The sequence below is a fragment of the Hydra vulgaris genome, chromosome 01 (assembly GCF_038396675.1).
Source record: "Hydra vulgaris chromosome 01, alternate assembly HydraT2T_AEP".
In the NCBI taxonomy this organism is placed as follows: Eukaryota; Metazoa; Cnidaria; class Hydrozoa; order Anthoathecata; family Hydridae; genus Hydra; species Hydra vulgaris.
Window position 1 is genome coordinate 28,804,864 of NC_088920.1, and position 12,346 is coordinate 28,817,209.

The following is a 12,346-nucleotide window of genomic DNA, read 5'->3' on the forward strand; positions in this document are numbered from 1 at the left end:
TTATCCAAATTATCTAAAATATGGTGGTTGATTTTTTTTGAACTAAATAAATGTTCTTGCAAAAATAAAATAAAATTATTATTTTTATATCTTGAGTTATTTGCATTGGTAACTATTTGGTAAAGTAAAAAGACAAAAATGGGCAGAAAAGCTGTTTCAGACAAGGTGCGATGGCAAATTGTAGGTCTGCTAAAAGATAAAACAAAAAGCCAATGAGAAATAGCTCAAATGTGCAATGTTTCACTTAAATGTGTACAAACGATGTTGAAAAACCACGAGCTACATAATAATGTCAAAGATTTACCAAGGCTTGGTAGGCCTTTAAAGCTAACTTTAAGAGATTTAAGTTATCTCTATCAAAAGGTTAGACAAGACCCAAAAATTTCTTACCACAAACTTGCTAAAGGGTTCACAAATACGCCTGGTAACGTTAGTGTTAGTAGAAGAACTGTACAAAGATGCCTAAACAAGAAAGTGTTAGATTGTTATCTCGCTGTTCGAAAACCACTTTTGCGTGTCTCAGATTGCCTAAAAAGATTAAAGTGGTGTAGAGAAAGACTTCACTGGTCTGTAGAAGACTGGTCCAAAGTTATTTTCAGCAACAAATTTTGAGGTGATAAATTGCAAGTCAAGATTAATCATCAAGAGGCGGCTAGTGAAAAGTTCAAAGAGTGTTTTTGTGTACCAAGGATACAAGGCGGAAGAGGATCAGTTGGAATATGGGGGTGCTTCTCCCATAAAGGAACAGAGTCATACAACATTTATAACGGCAGAATTAACCAGTACAACTACAAAGAGACCCTAGAAAGTAAACTTTTGCCAACAGCCAGAGCTTTTTACGAAAGACGACAAAAATAGATTTTTCAGCATGATGGCGCTACGGCTCACACTGCTATCTTGGTTAAAGAGTAGCTTGATTGGAAAAACATTACAGTTATGCCTTGGCCAGATCATTCACCGGATCTTAATCCCATCGAGAACATTTGGGCTTGGATAGACAAAAGATTGGTCAAAGAGAGCATAGCCAGTGTTGCGCAGTTATAGCAGGCGTTAAAAAGAATTTCCAAGAGAATTATACATCTGACTAGTTGAATATATGCCTAGACGTTTTCGTGCATGTGTAAAAATTTTTTTTAAAAAGAAAAATCTTAAATTTTTTCTTTTGATAAAACTTTTTTTCTTATTTTGTTTATAAAACCACTGTTATTAAAATTTAAAACAATTTAAATTAACTTTTTTGTTTGCTTTAAATTTTCAAAAAACATAAAAAAAATCATATTAAAAATCAACTGACTATATTTATGCAACCCACTATATATATATATATATATATATATATATATATATATATATATATATATATATATATATATATATATATATATATATATATATATATATATATATGTATATATATACAGGCTTGGACGGGAATGGCGTGCGATCACGCGCTTGGTTTGACCACGCATATTATATATATTTTTGAAAATATAACCACGGTTGCTTTTAAGTTTTAGAAATGAGTCGATAAAAAACTGTTTAAAATAGCGTTAGAAATAACTTTTTATTGTATTTCAAGTTGATCGTTGATCTTTTTAAAAACTTTTATATTACGTGAAGATTTTTAAATACTATTACTATTTTTTTAAACTTTAATAATAAAATATGATATATAAAACATTTTCAAATAAATCGATTAGTTACTTGCAATGATTCTTAAAAGTGGACACTTTGTATTTAAAATATCCAAGAATGTTATTTGAATTTTTTTTTTATTGTATAAGAAGTCGACAAAAATAGACGTCACGCTCAGTTGAACTAATAGGTAGAAGTTAGAAATTATTTGCACTCTCGCGCAGTGATTTTAAAAGTATTATAGTGTTTTATTTTTGAATGAAAATATCCGCGGAAGAGAGTTGATCTTTTACTTATAAATAATATTTGTTGTGACAGCCTTTATGGGACGACATGCATGTATATTTTATGATAAATGTAAAAGCTCTGATTTTTTTTAATGTATTTTGTTGGATTAAAAAAAACGGAATTGAGAAGACAAATACAATAACTTTAATAGTCCGATTCAGATGTTGAGCTATATTCGTCGTCAATGGAGCTTTCGTCGGAACTATCGATTGTTTCTAGTGCAGCATCAGTGCCCTCCATTGATTCAAGGCGAACCCCCCTGCGTTTATTTAGGTATATATTGAGGGCACTATTCAAAATATCATCTCGTTCTTCTACGGTAAAATTTGGATCATTCCCGGCTATCAATATTGCGTCTTCCATTGTCTGATTGCTCATTTTTAAACGACGATCACTTAGTATCAGGGTTAGTATACTGAAAATCCGTTCCACAGACAAGTTTGAGCAAGAAATGCACATTATTAGTTCAACAAGAAGAAGAAGGTTTGGGAAAGTTTTTCTATAATAAACAAAAATTTTCTTCCATAGCAGCGCCGTTGTAACTCCTTTATACTCTGTGTTTATTAATAATTTAAAAGCATTCCATTCAGAGAGAACCATTTCAACTTTTAATCCTGCGTATTCTAAAGGAATTTTAAATTCCCTTATTAATAAAGAGATGCTAGCATCGCCGTACATATTGTCTGCTGTCCAAAATTGGGGATCCAACCAACTCATTGATTCAAAGACCGTGTTTGACAACGAACTAAATCTATCGTCTATTAATGGTTTAATGATGTTAACTGCAGTTTTTCTAACTTCTATAGCAGCATTAATACTATCAATGTTAATGTTAGTCATATCGTAAAGCTCAATGTCAACAAATTCTGCATTTGTTTTTTTTAACTCGTGTCCATCTTTGAAATAAGAAGAAACAAGAGTAGTTGTATCATCTTTGTACTTGATTCTAAATTTTAGTAAATATGAATCAAGTATATCGTCTATTGTTTCATTACTTAATTCAACCAAGTAATCCTTAGTTAGATCTATGGCTGGTTTTACCTCGTGCACCATCAACGTTTTTTTTTCGAAAACCAATGATAACGGGCTCAATTTCTCTAAGACGTCTAAGTAACCGCAAAACATGCATAACAGTCGGTAGTCATGCAAACGTTTGGAGATTCCGAAAAGTTTAGCGCGCATTTCTGCTGTGGTATTGCGATTGACAAGTGCGTTGTCAAAGCCTACAATAATTGCAGGCCAGTTATGTACCAATCTTGTCAATCCTCGTCTTCTGTGACTAACAAAGCGCGTTCCTGATATTTTGGGCAAGGTGTAATATGTAATATTTAGTGCCTCTGCTGCTTTTTTAACTTCACTTTTTAATTTTCCAGAATTGCGAAATAAATGGAATATGGTAGTATAAAATTGATCACAATCTCTATATTGAACAATATTTCTTGCACTATCTTTAATTGCCAGTTCCAAACGGTGGTTCACGCAGTGCATTTTAACTAGCCATGTTCTGTTGTTTTTCATTTGAGTTAAGACCCCATTATACATGCCTAAGTTAACGCTAGCTCCGTCAGAAGTAGCGCTGACAAGTTTATTTTTATATGCATCTGCAGTTAAAGGAATATTTCCTGATTCATTAAAAATGCTGTCAATACCCTTTTTAATGGTATTAGCGTTCACACCACCCAAACTGTTCATCTCTAGTAAAGATACTACGAGATAAGCAGGTATGCCATCTCGTTCAACACGAACAAGAACCAACTCTTTCTCATCCTTTGTTTTTCGTGCTTGAGAGCCATCAGAAAGTATGGAGAAAAAGTTTTTCTCTTTAACAATTTTAGCAATTTTTTCTTTAATGGCATTAGCGATGCAGGAGATAAATTGACGTGCTAAATATAAATGAAAATTTATTTGATCTTTGTTAATTTCTTAAATAATATCAAATTAATTTAAAAAATGAATTACCTGCTCGATTGTGGTCTTTTCCTTCTACAAGTTGCACACCATTAAGTCTTTGGCATTTGATAAGTACTTCAAAATGACTATGGGGCATGCTTGGTTTTAAAGCCATTTCGTATGCTGTTTTTATCATCTTAAAATACGCTTCACGAATGTTTTGCTTATTATATAAAGAGTTCTGGTTATCTGGATTTATAATGTGGCCTATTCCAGTTTCTTCAGTTGGGTTTCTCTTATCGATTTCCAGCGCCAGTTTATGGATATGACCTTCAAGATGACAATCAACCTATTTTAAAAATCAAAATTTAAAAATTAAAAACTTAATATAAAGACAAATTTATAAATTATCGCGGGAAAAATATTGTACTAAATATTTGTGAATAAAGTAAGTAAAAACTTAGTTGAAATTATTTACTGTATTTGCAAATTCAAATGAGCTTTTAATTTTAATCTTACCTGATGTTTTGTTACCACACTAGTTCCCTCAATAAACGCCTTCAAAGAACCAACCATTACTCCTCTAACTGAACAATCACTTAAAATAGCAAACTTGTTTCTTGCGCAAACCTTACACCATATTTTGATAACTAATCCGTTTTCTTCAGTGTAACCGATAAATTCCTCTTTCCCCCACAACAGAAATGTTTTTAAGCTCTTTGATATTGGCTTATTAAATTTAATTATTTTTGCCGCCGATGCCATTTTTAAAACCTTCAATACTTAAACTTATATTTAATTTTTAATCTGTACAAATCTTCCACTCGCTGCGAAACGCTTTAATAACCTAATTTCTTTTGTTTATGAAATTATAACATTGCATTGTAATAATGTAATAATTGAAAGAATTCGCTTAGTAAGAACTATTTCTAATTTCTTTTTTTTTTTTTACTAATCATTGCTTGAAACGATTGAAAATTACTATTTTAAAAAGACTTTAAAATAGATTTAGTTATTAAATATTTGGTATATATATATATATATATATATATATATATATATATATATATATATATATATATATATATATATATATATATATATATATATATATATATAATTAAATAATATATATAATACTCTTGTTTATTTATTAAATGGTCGTTAAAAGTGATTTGTAAACGCGTTTCTAAAACTTTTATAAAACATCACTGAAGATAAAAGTTAATTATTTGAAACGTAAAAGCGTAACTTAAAATAACTATCGCCTCGAGTTCGATTTTTTTTAGTTTAGTTAAAGTTTTTTTTATCTTTTTCGTTAATATTCTTTTTTTTTTATATTTATTTAATGTTCCTTTTAATTTAGTTTTGTTAATATTTTTTTAACGCATTTCTCAACTGCTTTAAAAAAACCTAACTTCATATTGTCAAAAACGTCTAAGCAACCGTGGTCAAATTATATAAATTTTTTTTTATGTGTGTGGTCAAACAAAGCGCGTAATCGCACGCCATTCCCGTCCAAGCCTGTATATATATATATATATATATATATATATATATATATATATATATATATATATATATATATATATATATATATATATATATACAGTCCCTGGCCAAATTATTAGATGCACTAGAAAATTTTATGAAAAATGGAAATTATCTTGTGATACCATACAGTGTATTTACCAGGTGCAATATATGTTTTTTGCTTATCCATTTGATTATCTATATTATATTACAAATAAAACATTATGAAAGAACAATATGTTTTTATTGACTCTTTAAAGAAAACGGACATAAATATACTTAAATGTCAATATTTTGTTGAGCCACCTTTAGCTGCTAGAAGAGCTTTAATTCTGCGCGGCATGCTGTCAATGCAGGGCTGTACCATCTCTTACATTTGAGAATGATGATTCCAGACGTAAATTATTCTTTCTATGAGTTGAGGTTTGTTTGTAATGACATCTTTAGCCACTTTTCATCAACTCCCAAACGTTTTCTATGGGGTTTAGATCCGGGCTATTACCCAGCCAATCCAACAGAGGAATATTTTGCTCTGCCAAAAAAGCTTTGACAGATAGAGCTGTATAGCAGGGAGCTCCATCTTGCATAAAAGTGAATGGTTCCCGATTTGGAAACCATTCTTGGAGCTGCGGAATCAACCAATTTTGCAAGACATTTTTCTACTGATCTTACTTCATCGTACCATTTACCACGTACAGACGTCCAGTGCCTTTGCTGCTGATGACTGACCAAATCATCACTTTTGTAGAGTGCTTTGCAGTCTGAACAACACAGTCAGGATGAAATTTTTCTCCGTGACGACAACGCACAAACTGAGCTTTGTTCTGCAAAATTTCAAATGTGCTTTCATCACTGAAGCAGACCTGTCAAAAATAGCAACAAAAAACACTAAACATTTGTACTGGTCTTCTGTCATCATAGAAAAAGGTTAAATGCATTATTTGTGAAGAAATTGTAAAGAAATAGTTACAACTTACCGATCTCCAGAAGTCCAGGTCTTTATCACGGAACTGTTTGGCACACGTCAGACGCTTTGCTTTTATTGCAGGTGTTAAGTTGGGCTTCCTGGCAGGGCAGCAGGCCTTAAAATCTAAATCTATTAATTTTCTTCGAACAGTGCGTTCAGAAGCATTCACATTAACACCTTGGAGTTGCAATGTTATCAGTTTTGTGGTAGCAAATCTGTTTTCAAGGCAAATTTTCTTTAAAGATCTTTCTGCCCTTGGAGTGAAAATAGGCTTTCTGCCGCATTTTTTCTTTCGTTTTGGGATCAATTCTTCCCCTGACTCGATTTTCTGTTTTATGCGTCGTATACTAGCTTCAGATATCTCCAATCTTCGTGATATTTCGCGATTTGAAAGTACTTTAGCATTCACAAGGGCCTTTATTTTAGCTTTTTTGCGTGGTGCAAGATCGGCTTTTTTACCCATGCTTAAAGTGTTCAAACTTATTATTATTTATAAACATTGCACACAAAATAAACAGTTAAATGCGTAATATGTACTGTAAAACTGCTAGATAAATTAACACTTCAGATAAATATGTCCGCAACTGAAGCCACCATGAGCGCAACTGGAGCAGCTTTCGACTTGTACGCATTAATGTACTAATTGACTCACACTGTAATACCATGTATGGAAAATACATACAAACACGAATTGTATAATAAATTTCCTACATAAAAATCCATCACATCTATGTTTAAATGTGAATGTACTGCATATAAACTGGTATAATGCACGGCTATCTAAAACACAGGCCTATTAATTGTGCAAACCGTAAAAATAACTGGAGGCCGATTAACTCACAAATATTTGCCGAAGGTTAAATATAGTTGCTTAAAATTGGAAGAAGAAAAAATATTTATTGAGACTTATTATGCCTTTAAAGTGTTGTGTTGCGAATTGCTCTACTAATTATTTAACAGATAAAAAAAAGTGTGCTGTTTACAGATTACCAAAAGATCCAGAAGATCGTAGAAAGTGGCTATCTGTTATTCCAAGAAGCAACATTCCTGATAGCAAATACACTGTTGTATGTTCTGAACATTGGCCTATAAATTTCAAAAAAATAAATGTTTATGGTAAGGAAAGACCCTCTTCTCCACCTTCTATTTTTAATTGTGTTAAGTCCAGCCTTGTACCAACTGCACCTCCAAAGTCAAGAATTACAACTTCATCAACTTCTGGTGCAAGAAGTGTACAAGCTGATCAACTTGAAACTTTTAAAGCGATGGACTCTTTGAATTTCAATGATGCGATTATTCATTACCAAAAAAAAAATCCCAAAAGATTTATTAAAGTGTATAGTTGTCTACAAATGTGATGAAAAAATTTGTTTTCAATCAACTGATTTTTACTGTGGTTTACCAAAGTAAGATAAGCTTTCTTTAAATTATTATAAATTTATAAAAAAAAATTTAATTAATTGTTACTGATTTTCTTATTTGATTTTTTATAGGTTCATACTAAATCTTTCTTCTAAATTAAAATATGAGACGTATCATTGTGGATGCTTAGGCTATGTAACAAGTTTGTCGAAAAATCATGTAACTATTTTAGACAAATGGTCGAATTTGGCTGAAGCTATGAGATATTTGACTAATATTGAGTTATCGATAAAAAAACAAGTTATTGTAGAAAGTTTATCTTCTATGAAAGTCTTAAGTATTGGAGATACACTGTATTCTTCAAACACTATTCGAGCTTTTGAATATTTTTCTGTTTCAAGAGCACTTTATAAGCGAATTCAAAATGATTATCAGCTTCCCAGTGTTTCTACTCTACAAAAATTGACATCAAAAGCTTCAAAATTAAACAATGATGAATTTATTTTGCATGTTTTTTGCAAACTTACTAACCGGCAACGACAGTGCATTTTAATAGTTGATGAAGTATATGTTAAAGCTTCATTAACTTATCACGGTGGAGAACTTTTTGGGAAATCTGTTAATCAACCAGACAAATTAGCAAAAACAATATTAGCTGTTATGATTAAATGTCTTTTTGGTGGACCCACTTTTATAGTATGCATGATTCCAGTATGTTGTCTTGATTCAGATTTTCAGTATGAAGTAGTTGATTCTATACTTGGATCAATTTCAAATGCAAATGGAAGTTGTGTTGCGATTATATGTGACAATAATAAAGTCAATGTAAAGTTTTTCTCTCTTTTTGAAACTTTAGAAGAGAAACCATGGCTGACTAAAAATAACATTTTTTTACTTTACGATTATGTTCATATATGGAAAAACATAAGAAATAATTGGATTACTGAAAAAACACAAGAAATCCAATTTAAGGATGATGATGATAATTTAATTGCAAGGTGGAGTGATCTTAAGAACCTTTACAACTTAGAAAGTAAGACACTTGTGACTCTTTCATGTTTAAATACAGCTTCTATCTTTCCAAAACCTGTTGAGCGACAAAATGTTTCTTTGTGTTTGAGAGTTTTTTGTGATGAACTCTTTCTGCCTTATCAACACATCCTAAAATAGACCAAACCAATGTTAAAAGAACTGTTGTATTTCTAAAAATGTTTATAGACGCATGGAAAATTATTAATGTTCACAAACTGGGTGATAAAAGGTTAAGAGACCCATTGCGCTCTGTCATAAATTCGACTGATGATCTTCGTCTGCAACAGATACTTTCATTATCACAAATCTGTGAAGATATGGATTGCCATAATGGAAAAAATAGAATTAAAACATTGTCTGTTGAAACATCTAAAGCAATAGTCCATACCTTAAAAGGACTAGTTGAGTTAGCAAAATATTTGTTAAGTACATCACACGAATTTGTAAAACTTGGTGACTTTACATCTGACCCTATTGAAAAGGCATTTAGTAATTTACGTCAAGGTGCTGGTGGTGCTTATTTTATTTCCGTTCAACAAGTTTTAGAAAAAACTAAAATTGAGCACTCAAAACTACTTTTACAATATGATTCAGACTTTCGTGAGCTTCATGTTGGTCATACTTGCATGAACTGTCAGAGGCAACTAACACAAAAGGAAAGTGAAATATTTGATTCTTTAAAAATATTAGAGTCTAGTTTAACTGACTCTGTTAAAATGGCTTTAGTATACATTGCTGGTTACCTTCAATTTAAGATTGGTTATGAAGATCTTGACACTGATACATATTCATATTGTAATGAGTATGGTGCTTATCTCTTAGACTTAGAAAGAGGTGTTTAACAAAGCCAACTGACATTTTAAGTCAATTTACTTTCTTTTGTTATATACTTTTTATTGCACTGGATATGACTTTGCCAGTTTGTTTGCATTCCTTATCATACTACTTTCAATCAATCAACAATTTTTTTTTGGGTTATTTCAAGAATAATAAGTGTATGAAAAGTTGTAAAATTTTGTCAAATATTTTTTTAAATAATTATTCAAAGCTAAACACTCCACGCTCTTACAAGGAGCCAGCTCAAAAAATTTTAAAACTGAGTGATTAAATTAAAACTTGTGTTGTTTTTGTTGTTTGACTTATATAAAACTCTTTTGAATAAATTATGTTTCATTGAAATTTGGTAATATTTTTTCTTCAATAAATATAAAATAAGTATGCCTTTAGTTGACAAATTAGATAACAATTGTAATTTGTTAAAATAATTTTATAAATCAAAATAAAGCCTAAATTAAATTTTTTGGCCAGGGACTATATATATATATATATATATATATATATATATATATATATATATATATATATATATATATATATATATATATATATATATATATATATATATATACAGGGTGTAAACCAGGAATAAATTTGATTAAGGGTTTTGATGAAATTGGGAATTTGTCAAATATTTCCTAATCTCACCAGTCCCTCCTCCCCCCCCCCCTCCCAACCCAGCCGAGATTAAAGTGTGTTTGTGGAGTCTTTTTATTTTCTTCTTTCCTTTTCTACTCCAAATAAAAAATACTGTAACATTTATCTAAGATGAATTTGAAATCAACACAAAGTTAAATTAGCTTCACGATGACACGGTAAATTAAACTTTGATTATTAAGAATTATATATTTTTATATTATTTTAATCAGTATATATTAATTATTATTAAGAGTTATATATTTGATTTTATTCTAACTCTAATATACCATTGCCGCTTTCATTTTAAGAGTATTCTTTTAAATATATATTTCTTTTTCACTGGTGGGCATTTATGAACATGGATTTCTTTTAATACAAGCGAGCAGTTCAGTAAAAGAATCTATTTTCTTTGTTCAATAAGTTTCTAGTACCTGTTTGTTATAATCATAAAACATTTTTTGTATTTAACTTATATTTCAGCAGGGTTTTTTTTAAAAAGTCAAGAAAAAATCGTAGATAAGTAATAAAAGATTTTAGTCGATGCCAATAAGTAAAAAAAGATAATGGTCGATGTAATCACCTAATTCAATTGATATAAACTACCAAACAAAAAAAGAAAAACAATAACTAAAAGACTTACCCTAATACTCGCATTGATCAAAATTTTGTATGTATCTGACGCAAACGGCTTCTCAATATTTTGAAAAAACTTATTTGACAAAGCACATGTACGACTTGAAATAGACTTTGCAGTAAGACTTGATAAGCACGGCCAACAACACCACTTTTTTTCTAAAGGACTTTATTTTTTTAATTTTATGAGCATTTGGGAATACTTATTGATGGGACTCCACAGGGCTAGTTTACACCCTGATATATATATATATATATATATATATATATATATATATATATATATATATTTATATATATATATATATATATATATATATATATATATATATATATATATATATATATATATATATATATATATATATAAAAGCCTAGGGGGCTCATTTGCAAATTTAGGGGCTCTTTTACAAATGTAAGGAGTTTTTTTAATATTTTGTGTTATCTATTGGAAAAATTTTTAAGAAATTTTGGGCCCTTATGAAGGAGGGGTGCTTGGATCTAGTAGCCATGGCACTGTTATATAAGGTTTCTGATGAGTCTTAATTGATGAAATCTTAATGTGGAATAAAAAAAGTTTCGCTCTATTTTAAAGATTGCATTTAAAAATTATTAGCCCCTGGCAGCAGGCTATTTCAGTATGATGCCACACTGCTCATCTAAATCAGCAGTATAAGATATATATATATATATATATATATATATATATATATATATAATATATATATATATATATACAGTATTGGACAAAACGAGTGCAACCAAATAATGCTAATTTAGTTTCTTTATATAAAAGTGCTGCATTTTTTCAATTTAGAGAAATAACTATGTAACTGTTTAGAGACAAAGTTCTTCAAGTTTTATTCATCACAAAGTTCATTATTTGTACACGAAAATTAATAAATTAATCAAAAGTATTAAAAAAAGTTGATTTCCTTCTGGACAAAACAAGTGCAACTCGACAAAATGTTGACCAAGCTGTATTTCGCTATGAATATTTCGTGGCGAATCCTTTGTTGTCGATCACAGCCTTGCATCTTCGAGGCATAGATTCGATCAGGTGATCAATGAAGCTTTGTGGAATCGCTGCCCAGGCCTTTTGGATTTGTTCAAACAGTTGATCTTTATTACGAACACCTTCACGATTAATTCTGCGGTTGATAATCTCCCACAAGTTCTCGATAGGGTTGAGATCCGGAGATTGAGGCGGCCAATCCATCACCGATAGGTGGTTGTCTTGAAACCACTGCTTGACTACTTTTGCAGTGTGTTTCGGATTGTTGTCTTGCTGAAAAACCCATTTTATTGGCATATTCCATTCAGCATGAGGTAACATAACATCTTTCAGAATATTTTTATACATGAAACGGTCCATTATTCCATTGTTTCGATGTATTTGACCTAGACCGTTAGCAGAAAAACACCCCTAGACCATGCTTCACGGTCTTATGGCAGTAACGTAAATCGAGGCGTTTTCCAGCCGGTCGACGTACACAGCAAATGCCATCACTCCCAATGATGTTGAACTTC

At 30.6% G+C, this 12,346-nt stretch overlaps 1 long non-coding RNA gene across 1 annotated transcript in view; it reads right to left on the reverse strand.

Annotated features, from left to right (window-relative positions):
- LOC136075266 (uncharacterized) overlaps positions 1–12,346 on the reverse strand; it is a 62,302-nt gene that overhangs the window by 15,522 nt on the left and 34,434 nt on the right. The window contains exon 3 of the long non-coding RNA XR_010635785.1: positions 10,824–10,975. This is a non-coding gene — a long non-coding RNA (uncharacterized LOC136075266). The remainder of the gene's footprint in view (positions 1–10,823; positions 10,976–12,346) is intronic.